Below are 18,761 nucleotides of genomic sequence, written 5' to 3'. Positions count from 1 at the left end.
TCATTGGTTGTTTGATAACATGCTTGCTCATTGGTTGTTTGATAACATGCTTGTTCATTGGTTGTTTGATAACATGTTTATTCATTGGTTGTTTGATAACATGCTTGATCACTGGTTGTTTGATAACATGCTTGCTCATTGGTTGTTTGTCAACATGCTTGTTCATTGGTTGTTTGTCAACATGCTTGCTGATTGGTTGTTTGATAACATGCTTGCTCATCGGTTGTTTGATAACATGCTTGGTCATTGGTTGTTTCATATTGTTTGATAACATGCTTGGTCATTGGTTGTTTGATATTATGCTTGCTGATTAGTTATTCGTAAACATGCTTGCTGATTGGTTGTTTGATAACATGCTTGCTCATTGGTTGTTTGATAACATGCTTGGTCATTGGTTGTTTGATAACATGCTTAATCATTGGTTGTTTGATAACATGCTTGCTCATTGTTTGTTTGATAACATGCTTGCTCATTTGTTGTTTGATAACATGCTTGCTCATTGGTTGTTTGATAACATGCTTGATCACTGGTTATTTGATAACATGCTTGCTCACTGGTTGTTTGATAACATGCTTGCTCATCGGTTGTTTGATAACATGCTTGGTCATTGGTTGTTTGATAACATGCTTGCTCACTGGTTGTTTGATAACATGCTTTCTCATCGGTTGTTTGATAACATGCTTGGTCATTGGTTGTTTGATAACATGCTTGCTGATTAGTTATTCGTAAACATGCTTGCTCATTGGTTGTTTGATAACATGCTTGGTCATTGGTTGTTTCATATTGTTTGATAACATGCTTGCTCATTGGTTGTTTGTATTCTTTGGTTGTTTGATAACATGCTTGCTCATTGTTTGTTTGATAACATGCTTGCTCATTGTTTGTTTGATAACATGCTTATTCATTGGTTGTTTGATAACATGCTTATTCATTGGTTGTTTGATAACATGCTTGATCACCGGTTGTTTGATAGCATGCAAGATCACTGGTTGTTTGATAACATGCTTGATCACTGGTTGTTTGATAACATGTCTTCATATCTAATTGTTGTTGTTTATCAACCTACAATGACAATTTCACCTGACTGTTTTTTATTAAGGAAAAGTATCAAAGTTTAATCACCCATAGGCTTTTCTTGTCAAAGCAAGTGACCATTCCTTGTGTATAATTTCCCTGTCAGGCCTGTCGCTAACTATATACTGGTATGCAGTGTTTCCACCAAATATTCAAACAGAAAAACAAAAACTTAACAAAACCAGTGCTTGATACATCTGTTTGATCCCCTACCAAGGCCCTACCATGAACCCGCTCCTAAATGAATCTATCCAGAACAAGGGCTAGTTATGCCCCTGACTGCCATTGACTGTTACAGTTTCTGTGAACTCAGTAGGTACCAGTTACTGTGTACCTTGTCTGTTACAGTTTCTGTGAACTCAGTAGGTACCAGTTATTGTGTATCTTGTCTGTTACAGTTTCTGTGAACTCAGTAGGTACCAGTTACTGTGTACCTTGTCTGTTACAGTTTCTGTGAACTCGGTAGGTACCAGTTACTGTGTACCTTGTCTGTTACATTTTCTGTGAACTCAGTAGGTACCAGTTATTGCGTACCTTGTCTGTTACAGTTTCTGTGAACTCGGTAGGTACCAGTTACTGTGTACCTTGTCTGTCACAGTTTCTGTGAACTCAGTAGGTACCAGTTATTGCGTACCTTGTCTGTTACAGTTTCTGTGAACTCAGTAAGTTACCAGTTACCTATCTGTATATATACTGGACGACCCTCAACTACACAGGAAGAGTAAATCAATCTTTATTACCTAAAATCCACCATGACCTTGGTTGTGACTGTCGTCAGTACAGTCTTACCTCTAGAGGATGAATTCTATCAGCACGTTTCTGTTTACACTAAGAAAAGACATGCAACCTCAATATATATTTACACCTGGTATAAAGTTTATCAGGTGTATACAATCCTGTCATTTTTTCAAATTGTAAAAGTTTACCTTAGAACATATTATGTTGCTGTGGAACTGAACAGTGATATGCTTTACCCTGTAGTTTTTCAGTAATCTGAGATGACATGCAATTTGATTGAGAAATAACTTTTCAAATATCATGTTTAAAATTGTTAATGGCCTTTTGAACAGAGGAGGTTAAATGTCCTTAGGGTTTTCATGCGAATAAAACTTCATTTCAATTCCAAAGTTATACATTTTAATATAAGCTCCCCTTCTTTATAAGAATTTCTTTTGATAACAAAATATTATATATAAAATTCCCTTTCCTCCTCTTCTAAGTAACGTTTAGTGTCAGGAACGTTTACAAAATGAGTCACTTTTTTATCACAAATTTTTTGAGTATTTTTTTCTCGCATGAAGACGTCTAAATGTGTGATCCATTATCAGCTGTGAATTATACACCTAGCATCTCAAGGTCACAGTGGGTAACACCTAGACTCGTTCAGCAGAATTAACACTGCCGGTTTCTTCCTTAGTGCTTTGTCTTTGTCACCAAGAAAAACCTGTTCATTAATTCACCGAGCAGAATAAGATCCCTTGAAAAACCTCTTTCGGATCCACCGTGGACAAGTAATTAACTGATCCCACGGCTGTATCATCCGTGGACAAGTCATTAACTGATCCCACGGCTGTATCCTCCGTGGACAAGTAATTAACTGATCCCACGGCTGTATCCACCGTGGATAAGTCATAAACTGATCCCACGGCTGTATCCTCCGTGGACAAGTCATTAACTGATCCTACGGCTGTATCCTCCGTGGACAAGTCATTAACTGATCCTATGGCTGTATCCTCCGTGGACAAGTCATTAACTGATCCCACGGCTGTATCCTCCGTGGACAAGTCATTAACTGATCCTATGGCTGTATCCTCCGTGGACAAGTCATTAACTGATCCCACGTCTGTATCCACTGTGGATAAGTCATAAACTGATCCCACGTCTGTATCAACCAGTTTGATTTCAAAGCAGCATGTTAGTCTGTTGACAAACATTTCTTTTCTGAACCTGTAACCTTGGGAACATTTAACGTGATGCACTAGTGTAGTTTTTCTGGAGATGAAATGCACTTTTCTGAGGTTTTCACCAATAAATTGATGTGATGCACCACTGTCTTAATTTTTTTATTCAGATGAAGATTCATTACACTGTGTTATGTTCCTAAAGGTATCAACGACTGTTCACCATGTGGCACTTGTCAAATTATTTTTCTATCATAAAAATGCCATGAGAAAAAATAATCAAATATATAAAGATAAATAATGCTTCATATTTGCTTCACATTTTAAAAGTATTTCAGATTTGTAATCACTCTCTAAATATTTCTTCAGAATATTTCTGGTCATGAAATATATATAGCAGGCGAAATTGGTCCAACATATTTTCATAGTTAATTAATTTTATACTGGTTGAGTGGCCCTGTGTAAAATAACTCCGGGTAAAGCCTTTTGATCTAGCATGCATTACATCTCAAATGAATTCACTATCACAATGCTGATGCTCTTTTCTATTGAGTTTCTGAAATTTGAGTGTACTTTTGTAACCCGTTTTGGGACGAATGTACTTTAGACGCCTTACTTTCATGCAATTGTGACAATTGATTCATTGTTCGTCGCCTTTCTTTTGACTAGAGACACATTTCATCTGTCGATTTGGTCTCTAATGTTTTCTGATGCTGAAACTATCTTCTATGTCTTTTAACAGAGTTCATTAGAACATTAAGGTTTTATCCCTGTAAATCATAGCTATGATTTACATCAGAGTTATCCCCCTTTAACGTTAATCAACTTCATGTGACATAATTCAGATAACCAGTGCTCCCCGTTTATGTGTACCTTTCAGCCGTGTTGTAATACCAAATTCATATTTACAACAGTTCTATTAATTCTCCATGTGGAACCCTCCCCATAGCAGGCTCATTTCAGGGAACGATTGCATACATACTCCAGGAGTTGACTTCTACCAGAGACTTAAAAAAGATTTTAGTTTATATAAATGTCTGAATCATTTAGGGTTTTGTTAAAACGGGTTACAGATATCCTAGTTTTCACTGTAATGACTGTTCATACCCGGAGTCCGGTCAGATCAAACTCTCTGATAACCTACGACCACAAATCCATATATACTGAACATTCCATGAGAAGCAAACACATGCCATTGGCCGAGGAGAAGTTCATGCGACCAGTCGTAAACCTTTTGGAAATTACCATGACGACGACGACAACACATTGATATTTTAGGAGTCGACTAGGGCCGCTGAAATGTCTTTAGGGTCATGAAAGTCATTAGAATTTTAATCAAAAGTTAAGCCATGTAATGACTATGATTAAGCATATTGAGGACTCGGATGAGAGTAGCCTGGACTGCCTCTATTTGGTGCCTCTCTAAGACTTCTGGCCAAATCACTTGAGTAATGGCCGTTACTTGATGTGTCCAAAATAAGGCACCTACAAGACTTGTAACGCACAGCCTTACAAAGGTCTCGTCGTCGCTGGTCGCCCACTTGACAAATGACCGAACCCGAGTAGTTTTTGATGACCTTTCCTTATCCTCAATTATTGTTACGACTCCGTCACAAATCCGCGTCCGGCTTCCTGACATTACACGGTACATGTTGGTTTAACGTTGCCGTGACTTGAGGTTGTACTGATCAACAGTGATCCCCATTTTGTCTGACTCTCCTGTTTATAGTCCAATACACACAACTTTATGTCCTGAAGATGTCCCTCTGTACCGTTTATTGACCAATATCTGTTTTATGTCCAAAACACCAATTGATCTGCTGTCTTTATCCAGCAAAGATGGACATGATCTTGAGGACAGTTCAGTAATAACCGGAGATATCTCTAGCCTGCTTGTGTCCAGTAAGTACACCTAAGTCCAGCGTATACATAATCTGGAGGACAGTTCAGTAATAACCGGAGATATATCTAGCCTGCTTGTGTCCAGTAAGTACACCTAAGTCCAGCAAAGACATAATCTGGAGGAGAGTTCAGTCATAACTGGAGATATCTCTAGCCTGCTTGTGTCCAGTAAGTACACCTAAGTCCAGCAAAGACATAATCTGGAGGAGAGTTCAGTCATAACTGGAGATATCTCTAGCCTGCTTGTGTCCAGTAAGTACACCTAAGTCCAGCGTAGACATAATCTGGAGGACAGTTCAGTAATAACCGGAGATATATCTAGCCTGCTTGTGTCCAGTAAGTACACCTAAGTCCAGCGAAGACATAATCTGGAGGACAGTTCAGAAATAACCGGAGATATCTCTAGCCTGCTTGTGTCCAGTAAGTACACCTAAGTCCAGCGTAGACATAATCTGGAGGACAGTTCAGTGATAACCGGAGATATCTCTAGCCTGCTTGTGTCCAGTAAGTACACCGAAGACCAGCGAAGACATAATCTGGAGGAGAGTTTTGTCATCGTTTCTGTCAGATGAAGTTGGTGACATCACCAATACATGTCCAGTAAGTACACCTAAGTCCAGCAAAGACATAATCTGGAGGAGAGTTCAGTCATAACTGGAGATATCTCTAGCCTGCTTGTGTCCAGTAAGTACACCGAAGACCAGCGAAGACATAATCTGGAGGAGAGTTTTGTCATCGTTTCTGTCAGATGAAGTTGGTGACATCACCAATACATGTCCAGTAAGTACACCTAAGTCCAGCAAAGACATAATCTGGAGGAGAGTTCAGTCATAACTGGAGATATCTCTAGCCTGCTTGTGTCCAGTAAGTACCCCTAAGTCCAGCGAAGACATAATCTGGAGGACGGTTCAGTAATAACCGGAGATATCTCTAGCCTGCTTGTGTCCAGTATGTACACCTAAGTCCAGCGAAGACATAATCTGGCGGACAGTTCAGTAATAACCGGAGATATCTCTAGCCCGCTTGTGTCCAGTAAGTACACCGAAGTCCAGCGAAGACATAATCTGGAGGAGAGTTTTGTCATCGTTTCTGTCAGATGAAGTTGGTGACATCACCAATACATGTCCAGTAAGTACACCTAAGTCCAGCAAAGACATAATCTGGAGGAGAGTTCAGTCATAACTGGAGATATCTCTAGCCTGCTTGTGTCCAGTAAGTACACCTATGTCCAGCGTAGACATAATCTGGAGGACAGTTCAGTGATAACCGGAGATATCTCTAGCCTGCTTGTGTCCAGTAAGTACACCTAAGTCCAGCGTATACATAATCTGGAGGACAGTTCAGTAATAACCGGAAATATCTCTAGCCTGCTTGTGTCCAGAAAGTACACCTATGTCCAGCGTAGACATAATCTGGAGGACAGTTCAGTGATAACCGGAGATATCTCTAGCCTGCTTGTGTCCAGTAAGTACACCGAAGTCCAGCGAAGACATAATCTGGAGGAGAGTTTTGTCATCGTTTCTGTCAGATGAAGTTGGTGACATCACCAATACATATGTCATCCACAATTCCACAATTAGTTAGAATTGTCACAACATCTAGGACTGACTTGGGAGACATGTCGGATACCTTTACGGTAACTTGTAACCAGCAGTAGCTACAGATCTGTGGATGGGTTTGCGACAATATTAGACTGGGGACCATGAGAGCAATAAATAACAGTATTCCTCTAGTATTTCTAGCGAGTTTTTGTCGTATCATTTATTTCTGGAGATGTAGGGTATCTGAACTGTTGATGTAAAAATCCCACGGGTACATACCTATAGGTCTATGTTTCCAGGATCAAGAGTTCTGTGGATAAACAAGTTGATAAACTGATGATTGCTCTAGGAATCTTTTGACGATGGTCTATAGAACTTACAGATTATCTACATAAAGTCAAGGGTGAACGCAGCCTACTTTTGAAATTCTAACCTTATAAAATCAGGAATTCTTTTACGTTCTTCATAGTTCTGATCACCTCTTGCTCATTTTGAATGCAAATTTAAAGGTTAAGTGTTTTGATCAGCTTCTTGTCATTAAAGATACAGAAAAGAAACTCTCCTGACATTTAAATCTTTCTATCGGCTGTGATGGTGGTGGCCTGTTTGTGAAACTAACCATTACTGTACCCTCGAAATGCATCTAATTCTGGAGCAGTCGTAGGTAAAAAGAATTATAAACGAGCAAAAACTGTTGTGCCATCGTCCATGGTTGAAAGGCGTCAGAGAACTATTTATCCATACCATTATACGATCTACACCGTACAAACTTGTTTTGCATGTTTTACGCTATTTGACTCCCGAATGTCTGATAAATTCTTTCAGTTACATGTATTTTTAATTTTCCTTAACAACAATAAATTAAAATGAACAGTCGAATTGTAATTAGAGTTTCTTGAAGGAAATACGGCTTGAAATTGATCTGGAAATTTTTTGGGCAAATTAGAAATCAGAAATTGGCTCAGATTATCCAATCAGATTTTCTGTAGCACATCAGTGTGACAGCAAAATGGCTGTGACCTATGACCTTTTAAGCAGGCATTGCCGGGGTTCCTGTAAGTCTAAATGAATGAATCCTTCTGGGATAGTATAATGCCTGGGGTAGATCTGTACAGTAACAGTATAACCTGTTCAGCCTTATACGGCCTAGTCCCTGATCATCTTGTTGTGACAAGATAAATGCAAACATTTATAATGCTTACAAGGCCTGTATATAACCAACATCTCAAAGTGGAAGGTCAAGGTCAACGTCTTTATATAATTCAAACAGAGCAATGTTGTGTACAAGTTTATTACCAATGTCATGTTGGATTTGGCACCGATGCTTAAAATCCAAACTGAAAATAAAATATAGGTATTATTATAAACTAAATACTGAGCAAAATTTTAACCCTTAGGCTGCTACATTGATTTCTATGTAAATGGACACCACTGCTGAATTAATTATTGAAATTGAAATTAATTTACTTGATTTTTAAAATGTGCATAACTTGGAAAATATTTGTTATATGTGAAAAAAAGTTATATGAAAATTGTTCGTTGTTGTCTCTAGTTTATATTAACGTTTTCAATTCTAAAGTTGCTTCAGTATTTACCTTTACAGGTGGTAATAAAGGTAAGAAAATGTGAAACTTTTAATTAATCAGATTTAAGCAAGAGGAAGATCATTTTAAAATTATTTTCGTCCGCAAATGTGATTGGCAAATGATAACAGAGATTATAAACTTCATTTTTGACATAAGACGCTGTATATTTACACGGAGATTCTCAGGTAAAAAGGTCAGGTATTTCGTCAAGAATTGCATGTGATTTGCTACAGGTTTCAGGTCGCCATTCAATAAATTTACTGTCACAGTCGGCATATAGATATATCTTAGCTACGGTCTAGTTTATGATTAAATCACAGATAAAAAGTTTGAAGAAATAAATCGGCTCAAAACGTATCAATGTCAATGTTCAATTCGGCCTCACCTGCAGACGACATGTGCGCCTCGGTCCGCCGATATTTTCCTGTTTGCGTAGAGCACAAAGCCGTTTACTGGAAAGTTACATATTATGTAACACCGAAGTATTTCCATATCAACCTGTCTCAACTCATTTATTTTGGCGATGTCTTGAGACCCCTGTCTTCCTATAACATTACCTTTCCCTCCTGTCTCAACTCATTTATTTTGGCGATGTCTTGAGATCTTGAGACACCTGCCTTCCTATAACATTACCTGTTGTGAAGACATTAATCCACAACAAACTAAAGAGGATTCAACATGTTACAGCCCCAGTATCAAGGTCACTTTCACATAATACACATACAAATTTCAGGATGTGCATCAACAACCTTTTGGATATGTTTATTTTCGGATACCTAGATCTGTAGACCTTAACTGATCAAATTTAGGAAAGTCAGGTGGTACATTGGATATATAGGCACTCGCCTTTCACCAAGACAATAGAATGTTCATTTTCACGATTAGACATGAAAAGGTATGGGGTCACCTGCCTGGGTACTCCAGTTCCCTCCTACATTAACACCTCCCCCACGCACTAACATCCAGGCCAACAAGAGTGAAGAATAAAAGTCGATACAAATTGTTTGACAATTGTTGTAAAATAAATAAAGTTAAATTTGATTAACCCTTTCACCACTGTTGACCATAATGGACTCATCCATATCAATACATGGTAGAGTCTACTAAAGTTACATAGGGGTTAACACAAATGTAGACAAGCTACCATTTAAAAAAAAATTGATGTAGGTATATGAAGATGGGTGCCTAGGGAGACACAGCTGGAAAAAAGACAGAGAGTAGAGAAGAAAAGAGAAAGATAAGGCAGGAAAAGAGGTAGAACCAGTATATACTGTGTAGATGGGATCAGGTGCTAGCCCCTCCGACGGTCTAACACTATACAATGCTGCCGGGGACAACAATGGTATTAATTCTGTTTCCGTTCCTCGCAGTCATAATGGGGAAATGTTTTATACAGCTCATAACCCAATAAGCTGTAGTAATTCTGTTACATTACAATAAACAACGCGCCTTAATATCCCACAAACGTCAAATATACGGCCCATGTCCCAACACCGCCGCTTTTAGTCAAAGTGATGACATAGTATCGTGACAATGAAAACTTTACCAAGTTAATGTTACGTTTCTGGTGATTTACGGTAATGGCCGATCGTCATACATCTCGATTTACATACAATTCTTACAAGATACGGCCGATTCAGGAAACCATTTTTTTTCTCCCACAATATTTTTTGTCCTTCCGTACAATGTTTAATGCTATTGTATTACGAAATGATGGAATGATGCGGCAGATCATCTCAATATCATGCACATCACTGGAAATTCCCTTTTTCCTTGCAGGGTTCTATCAGATTTAATTGTAGACTGTGGAGGTTTACAGGTCCTGACAGGCCTACTGGGTGTAGAAATGTTCAAATTGATCTCTGAGGGACAGAGTAAATTCAATAAGTTAACTCAGGTCATGTCACTTAACAAAAGACAAAATGGGTTTTTTATGTGTTGGGTTGAGAACAGAATGTTGAGAGAAAGGGATATTTTTAATGTAGGCTTTGAGAAATATTTACAACCAAACTTTCTTTCTTTTTTTGGGGGGGGGGAGTAAAAAGACGATTCCCCAACATTTTCAAGAAATTGATCCATCCAGCCTCCATAAAGGTAACACCCACTACTCCTTTCTCTTTGTAATAATGACTCTTTCTTCAAGTTAAAATTAAGTCTGTCTCTTAATCAAAGTACAGATCAAAGTACAGTACATACAACAAATAATCTTTGTACATATTAATTCCAAGGTGAGTAAATATAGTCCATGTCCATTAAATTCTGTAGTGATGTCACACTATGACTCCACGCACAATGCATGCCAATGTCTGGACATGTCACACAACTAACATAGGTTCTTCTCTCAGGACTCATTGGAGAAGTCTTGCTAGGAGTTGGTAAAGGTTTCCCACCAGTCGTAACAATGCAATTGTTTCATCCTTTTGGAAACAGACATTTTTTTTTAATTTTTTTTTTATACAAATTTTAATCCCTCAGCATTTGATATTCTCATTTTCATAGATCTTTGACATATGCATATGCGAATATTCAGTGGTTGTTGGAGGCTGCCAGGGTTGAGGAGCCCTGGGATCAGCCCCCCGAACAATAAAGTGTCCACGCGTAGGTGTTCTTTCACTATTCGTACACCTTACATTCAATAGCTATGTTTATACATGTGTTATATATATATGTATATATATTTTATATAGTTATATTAAGTTTGTAAGTTGTCCCCGCGCATGCATGTATCAGCCAACCCAAAACTGTATCCGTCTGCGTCAAAAGACATAATGTATTTCCAAGGGAAACATAAATGTAGGCAATGTTAAACGTATTTGGCTACCCACCAATGTGTTACACGCTGTACCTGATTTCATGTGTCAATGTTGGAATTGTGATGTCATCCCCTTGGAGACAGACGTAATGTGTTTCCAAAGAAATCCAGTGTTTTTTCCAGATAAAGTATGAACATGATGGGAGAAAAAGCCCTAAACTTGTGATGGCTAATTTTCATATTTATCTCATTCTCATTAGTGAATGTTTAATTGCAAAAGACACTCAGTAAACCTTGTGTCATTACACAACTTTTAAACATGATAACCATCCACCACTCGTCGGTTAACCTCTATATATCTGGGTCAAATGTCTCACTCGTCGGTTAACCTCTATATATCTGGGTCAAATGTCTCACTCGTCAGTTAACCTCTGTATATCTGGGTCAAATGTCTCACTCGTCGGTTAACCTCTATATATCTGGGTCAAATGTCTCACTCATCGGTTAACCTCTGTATATCTGGGTCAAATGTCTCACTCGTCGGTTAACCTCTATATATCTGGGTCAAATGTCTCACTCGTTGGTTTCCCTCTGTATATCTGGGTCAAATGTCTCACTCGTCGGTTAACCTCTGTATATCTGGGTCAAATGTCTCAACCCTTGTCAATGATCAAATACTGATTAACTGACCACTTTTTCATCAGAATTTGTTCACAATGAAAATAATGAAGGTTATTGACAGGAGACAACAAGACATTAAGACAGTAATCGTCTATAAGGAGTAAGAAAATCTGACCCTGCCTTATGGAGTAAGAAAATCTGACCCTTCCTTATGGAGTAAGAAAATCTGACCCTTCCATTTGGAGTAAGAAAATCTGACACTTCCTTATGGAGTAAAAAAATCTGACCCTTCCTTATGGAGTAAGAAAATCTGACCCTTCCTTATGGAGTAAGAAAATCTGACCGTTCCTTATGGAGTAAGAAAATCTGACCGTTCCTTATGGAGTAAGAAAATCTGACCCTTCCTTATGGAGTAAGAAAATCTGACCCTTCCATGTGGAGTAAGAAAATCTGACACTTCCTTATGGAATAAGAAAATCTGACCGTTCCTGATGGAGTAAGAAAATCTGACCCTTCCTTATAGAGTAAGAAAATCTGACCCTTCCATGTGGAGTAAGAAAATCTGACACTTCCTTATGGAATAAGAAAATCTGACCGTTCCTGATGGAGTAAGAAAATCTGACCCTTCCTTATAGAGTAAGAAAATCTGACCCTTCCATGTGGAGTAAGAAAATCTGACACTTCCTTATGGAATAAGAAAATCTGACCGTTCCTGATGGAGTAAGAAAATCTGACCCTTCCTTATAGAGTAAGAAAATCTGACCCTTCCATGTGGAGTAAGAAAATCTGACACTTCCTTATGGAGTAAGAAAATCTGACCCTTCCATGTGGAGTAAGAAAATCTGACCCTTCCTTATGGAGTAAGAAAATCTGATCCTTCCATGTGGAGTAAGAAAATCAGATCCTTCCATGTGGAGTAAGAAAATCTGATCCTTCCATGTGGAGTAAGAAACATGGACCCTTCTGCATCCATTTTTTCCACTAATACGGTTTTCCTTTTGTTTTGATGCCTCATTGGTTCCTACTATTGACCTTCAACATCGACCTTGAGATCTGGGCCTGTATTAATGAAACTATTCCCATGCTCAAGTGTGGATTCTTTATTCAAAGTTTTTTTTTATAGCTTGCTTGAGTCATGGGACAGGGTCAAAAGGTCAAGTCTAGACATTGAAAGCTGTATTCAGCTTCAAGACACTGCGAAATTCTTGAAAATAATTGACATAATGTGACTTTTTTATTAATCTATCACCAGAAAAAAAACTTGGGCTTGAGCACAGAGTCTGAGTTTGAGAATGGATTCATAAATACAGGCCCTGATTATCTGTTTTCAAAATAATCAATACAAAAATGAACCTCTCACAAATGGTATGCCATTTTTGTCTATAATTATAATAATTTTAGGTTCTCATATTCCACTTTATCACAACCTTGTTCATAGGTCGTCTCAAAGCGGTTCACAAAAGATTATCCGTGGTTATAGGGCCTTTGCAACCAGCCAACATCTTTCTCAACTCTCTGGGGAGCATACAGCCGGTGCTGCCATTTTGGTGCTCACAGCTAGCATTCAACAATTCTAGCACTGACCAACCAGATATTCATTTACAGCTGAGTAGACTGGAACAAGCGGAGTAAATTATCTTGCTCAAAGTCTACATTTTAAAGACTTACTTTTTCAAATATGGTCCATCAATTTCTTATCATAAGATAACTACATTTTTAAGTCTAGAAATAATTTAAGTACAGGAATTTTCCCACACCATTACGTTCTCTTGCTGACAAGGAAAATTAAGCCGTCTTACCTCAAGGGAAAACTTCACAAAAAATTAGCTTCAGCCTGTCTCAGAAATTTCCAGGACTTGCACTGCAAAGAGATAAAAAAATATCAAATCTTAAAAATGTTCAGGTGGTTTGAACCTGTCCAATACTAATTAACGCGTGTAATGTGAGCATGCCTCCTGTCAAATGACTGGCTCTTATCCCACTACACCAAGAAATCTGCAAGTCAGCAAAGAAGATGATTTATCACTTAAAAAATAAATAATGCTCTCGCACGAATTTAAGTGCACAAAAATGTCTTCTTGTGCTTTAGAATCTGAAGAAAAAGAAGATCGGCTGGGAAGGAGATTAGACTGTCTTAGCTTCTGAGTGCGGAGAATGAACCATAGATCATGTGCTTTTTGTAAACACGCTTCATCATTTAGTAAGGTAATACAAAGTAAGTGTCCGATAAATAATTGTTTGTGTTTCTTTAAAATAAATTCAATCAGCGTAAGGTGTGATGCTTACACAGACATATGCCCGCGATCATTGATCTTAGTTTACTAGTGAACTACCACTGTGTAAGTAGCTTCATTCCTTTCTATCAACATCCGTGAAAAACAAAGTTCTCACAAAATTTGACACATTCAATCTCAATTCATCGAATTAAATAAAATGTTTCCAAGAAAAAATCACAAACAGATTAAAAAATAGATGAACACTCACCGAATCAATTGGCATTCTTATCAAAGGTCCTGAAGTTCATTGTAAATTAATTTTTAATTGAGAAATATGATCAATTATTGAGATCAATACCAGGTTTCAAATTAAATATCTAAAATTAAAGGACAAGTACACCGACAACAGCCATAGACCAAAGATTTGAGTGGTGTTTGTGATCCTGTAGGACGATTTGGTATTGATGGGTTCACACATTTTAATTCAATTAAATTTTACAGAAAAAGAAAGTACACAACGGTAACTTCAGGTGAGTGAGTACTCGGAGATTTTCTCTAATTAAAACACAACACTGTTGTTATAAGATGTAGGGGCAGATAACTCTGCTTAACAGTAAGTGTTCAGATCTAATGAAATGTGCGAGTTCTACTGATAGCGCTGAGCATCTATATAGCATTGGACCTCTAAACTACGTACAATTGTATTATATTAACATATCTATATAATAATAATATACAGCATATATATAGCGTTGGACCTCTAAACTAAGTACAATTGTATTATATTAACATATCTGTATAGTGTCATACTCTAAACAATGTATTGTATTAACAGGTTTTTTTTGTACTCTGGGTGATGTTTGCTTAAACTAATATGAAAAAGGAAACTTTTAATGGCCCATCAAAACAATAATGTCATACAGGGCCACACAGCAGTCTTAACGACCCATCAACACAATAAGGTAATACTGGGCCACACAGTAATCTTACTGGCCCATCAACACAATAAGGTCATACAGAGCCACACATCAGTCTTAACGGCCCATCAACACAATAAGGTAATACAGGGCCACACAGTCGTCTTACTGGCCCATCAACACAATAAGGTCATACAGAGCCACACAGCAGTCTTAACGACCCATCAACACAATAAGGTAATACTGGGCCACACAGTAGTCTTACTGGCCCATCAACACAATAAGGTCATACAGAGCCACACAGCAGTCTTAACGACCCATCAACACAATAAGGTAATACAGGGCCACACAGTAGTCTTACTGGCCCATCAACACAAAAAGGCCATACAGACAGATGGTCAATGGTAGGTGTACAAAAGGAACCCACAGAAATAATATTTATATTGATAGAAAGTGGCAGAAAGGTAAAAGATAGAAGTTCCAAATATCATAATGGGTGCAGCAGGCCAATTTTCATTTCTTTAAGAAACCTGATCAATTTTGTCAGACCTAAATGCTCCCCATAAGGAGGAAATACAAGGAAACCCCTGATATTGTCAAACATTATACAATGGAACAAATGGTATGGTTTAATTTTGTTTAACGTCCTATTAACAGCTAAGGTCATTTAAGGGCGTGCCTCATGTCTGTAGTGAATGTGTGCTTGCGTGTGCGTGTGTGCAGGAGACAGGGTATGTTGGTGTTCTCGCCTTCTTGTGATAGCGTGGATCTGATGCCGACTTAATAGTGATATCTCACTGAAATGTCATGCCGAAGTTGGAAGTAGAAAAAAGTTCAGATACCAAATATTGCAATGGGCTCAGCAGATTTATTTTGGTCGCCAAAGCAAATCCCCAACTCTGCAGGGAGTTTCCACATTAGCCGCCTCCTACGATACATGCTGTGGGTAACGGCAGGTTATTCTTCCCCTGATCCCACCTAATGTAATGGAACAACAACATAATAAAGTATGATGAAGAGACAACTGTTTGATTTGGTAGGGTTAGGTTATACAACCTAAATGTGCTGTTAATACTGATGATAGCCAGTGTTACCACTGCCATACTGGAGATGTCAGCTACAGCATGAGTACAATCATTTATCTCCAAACAATCATAATCCCACACATCATCAAACTGGGAGGAAAACTCTGTGAATATTTATAAGATTTTCCATGATCTGCGCCCTCAACTGTCATGACTGCTTATCGCCCTCAACTGTCATAACTGCTCTTCGCCCTCAACTGTCAGTGATATATTTTAATAAAGATGTGCATCGCTTCTTGGAAAAAAATGTTCTGACTGAAGCATTCCATCTCCTGTTGAAGACTTATTAGTGGCTGAGGCCAAGACTTTACGTCTGGGAGTTTAGGATTGTTACGGAGAACTAATAGGCACCTCCTTCGACACAAAAGGAGGTAACACTGTCAATGACTTTATTATTTTTCTCTGTTTAAACGAATGGTGCCAAATTTTAGATGAGTACGAGTCCAAATTTTCAGCCAAGCAAATTGAAAGTGTGGTATTTGATTAAAAAAAGTTCTCCAATCAATGAATTCAGTTCAAATAGCGCTAATCCAAGACAAAAATTTGATACTAAAGAAATAATTAATTTTGTGATAAAAGAAAATTAGCCAATTAAGTTGAAAGTTTTGTTAAATAATGAAGAAGTTTTAACAGTTGCCCATGACAGGGTCCTTCTGTGTGGTTTACTGTTTACTCAGGTAGTTATGGAAACAGTTACTGTGGTAATAACATGCTTTGTTTCTTCAAAATAGGAATATTCAATGATTTGGTATTATGTGTCAAGATTTCTTAATAAATCAAACTTCAGATATACACAAAAAAATCAGATCTAATACAAACACAAACTAACAGAATTCAATCTGTGACATACCACCTTCAAATTGAAAGACTGACATAACACACACATAAACTGACAGAACAGAATGTCTCCAATAACAAGTATTGTTTCTCTACTCCAGCAGGATTGGATAAACATGCAGGGAGTCTGTAAACAATTTCATGTTAACCGTTGGATGTTGGTAACAACTTAGAGCTGATGTTATAGGCCAGCCTTTTAACTGTGATGTCACCCTACAATGATCTGTGTCGGCATCTTCTGTTGCGTTTATCATGATTCCTGGCAATTGTTTCCCAAATCAGAAAAAGGATCCAAGAGAAGCATATGGTTTTTCTGATAAAGTATGATCATAGCAGGAAAAGGGTTGGCTGATTATCACATGTTTATCCATATTTCATTAGTTTTCTTTCAAATTGTAAAATGATTGTTTGTAAAACTCATGTATTTCTAAAATTTGAAAATTAATTAACTTGATCTAGATAAATGTAACAACCAACCACAACTCGTCTGCAACATCTACATCTGACAAAAACGTATCAAGATAGGCTGAATTCAATCTATGAAAGATAGACAGATAGAAAGACCTCTATCTCAGACGAATAAGCATTTAAATCAGACAAAAATGAACGAATTCAATCTATGAAAGATAGACAGATAGAAAGACCTCTATCTCAGACGAATAAGCATTTAAATCGGACAAAAATGAACGAAGACAGACAGAATTAATCTCTAACAAAATACATACACCAATATAATTAAATTTCTGTCAAATCACATACAGAGATAGACGGATAGAAATACCTTATCTCTGACAAAATTTAAGCATTTAAATCTGACAAAAATTAACAAAGATAGACAGAATTCAATCTCTAACAAAACACAAGCATAGTCAGAATTCAATTTCTAACTCAACACATACAAAGATAGACAGATAGGAAGACCTCGATCTCTGACAAATAAGCATTATTAGACTGACGGAACCAGGATATAAATTTTTCAGATGAGATCTTTAAATTGGAATCAATTACTGGAACATAGCCTACTGAATAACCAACACATGCTGTTTTCCGATTCCTTATTTTTACGTAAGAAATTCAATTAGAGTATGTACATATCTTACAAAAGCCTAGTAAAGTCAGCAAAAACATACACAACCAGCATCTAAATTCTTCTAATATTTGGAAATCCCTACAAATTAAATCTGGTGCTGCTGGCACCACTTGTACTAAATGATGCAGATTGGTATAAGTCTGCTCACAACAAGCCTGCTCGCCACCAGGAGACATGGCTGGTACACCTGTCTGTACACTGACTGTTGCAGGGATTCAAACTATTTAACCCTTTCATCACTGTGGACCACAATGGACTCATCCAGATAAATGTATGGTAGAGTCTATTAAAGTTACCTAGGGGTGTAAGGGTTAAAGTATTATAGCACAGTAGAAATGGAAATGTCACAATCTGCTTTCCTCTATTCTATCACTGATAGACTCACTACCTTTGGACTGATTCAAAGATGTTCTATTTTTTTTGTACGTTTGTTTAAATACTTGTCCATGTAATAGATGACTTTAAATGAGATTCAATGCAATAGAGATGTAATATTTTTGGTTTGTTTGTGCTGTATGTCCTATTAGCAGCTGTGGTCAATTAACTCATTCACCCCTAAAGACACATTTGAACTCTTCCCATTCAAAGGTTGGAATTGTTCATTATGAAATTTCAGGGCTGAATGAGTTAAGGACGCACCAGGTTTTGGCAGTGAAAGAAAACCGAAATACCGGACAAAAACCACCACCTGCGGCTAGTACCTGGCCACTGCCCCATGTAAACCTCAAACCTAAGACCCCGGTGGTGGAGGGCTAGTGATCGTAAATGGTCAGACGCCTTAACCACTGGACCAAAATCAGCATCTCGGACTGTGACAATGTTTCCTGAAACATGTTTATCAGCAGTTTATTGAAACTTTATCGAAGTGATTTTGTAGGTATGAATCTCTTTCTGGGATGCGCTTAATTACTTGTGGTCAAGATAACTCATTGGAGTTTGTTAGAGAGCTCATTCATTACGTGATGATAATGGCAGAAGTTTAAAAACATTTCAAAAGGTTTGACCTTCAGCCAAGTGCATGCAGGCTAAAGATGCCAGGAGTGGACTAAGTACACCACAGGATGTAATAAAACTTCATATCAAAGGGAGGCAGTGCTACTCCCAGAGATCACTAACCTCACTTGTCTATAGAGGATTACAGGGCTAAGGGCTTTGTAAATAAATTCCAGAGGGTCTGAATTACATTTAGGTCAGGATGACTTTGGTATTCAGGGGTTGGGAGGGAGAATGGAGAGGAGG

The 18,761-nt window shown here is 37.8% G+C and overlaps 1 protein-coding gene across 12 annotated transcripts in view; it reads right to left on the bottom strand.

Annotated features, from left to right (window-relative positions):
* LOC110464274 (nephrin-like) overlaps positions 1–18,761 on the bottom strand; it is a 376,492-nt gene that overhangs the window by 171,269 nt on the left and 186,462 nt on the right. For all 12 annotated transcript variants that reach the window (XM_021519388.1, XM_021519399.1, XM_021519401.1 and 9 more), the window contains one exon: positions 13,177–13,238. The gene's annotated coding sequence lies outside the window, so the exon portion shown is untranslated. The remainder of the gene's footprint in view (positions 1–13,176; positions 13,239–18,761) is intronic.

The sequence above is a fragment of the Mizuhopecten yessoensis genome, unplaced genomic scaffold, assembly GCF_002113885.1.
Source record: "Mizuhopecten yessoensis strain PY_sf001 unplaced genomic scaffold, ASM211388v2 scaffold10979, whole genome shotgun sequence".
Taxonomy (NCBI): Eukaryota; Metazoa; Mollusca; class Bivalvia; order Pectinida; family Pectinidae; genus Mizuhopecten; species Mizuhopecten yessoensis.
The sequence above is the reverse complement of the archived record's forward strand: the minus strand, read 5'-3'. Positions and strand labels throughout refer to the sequence as shown.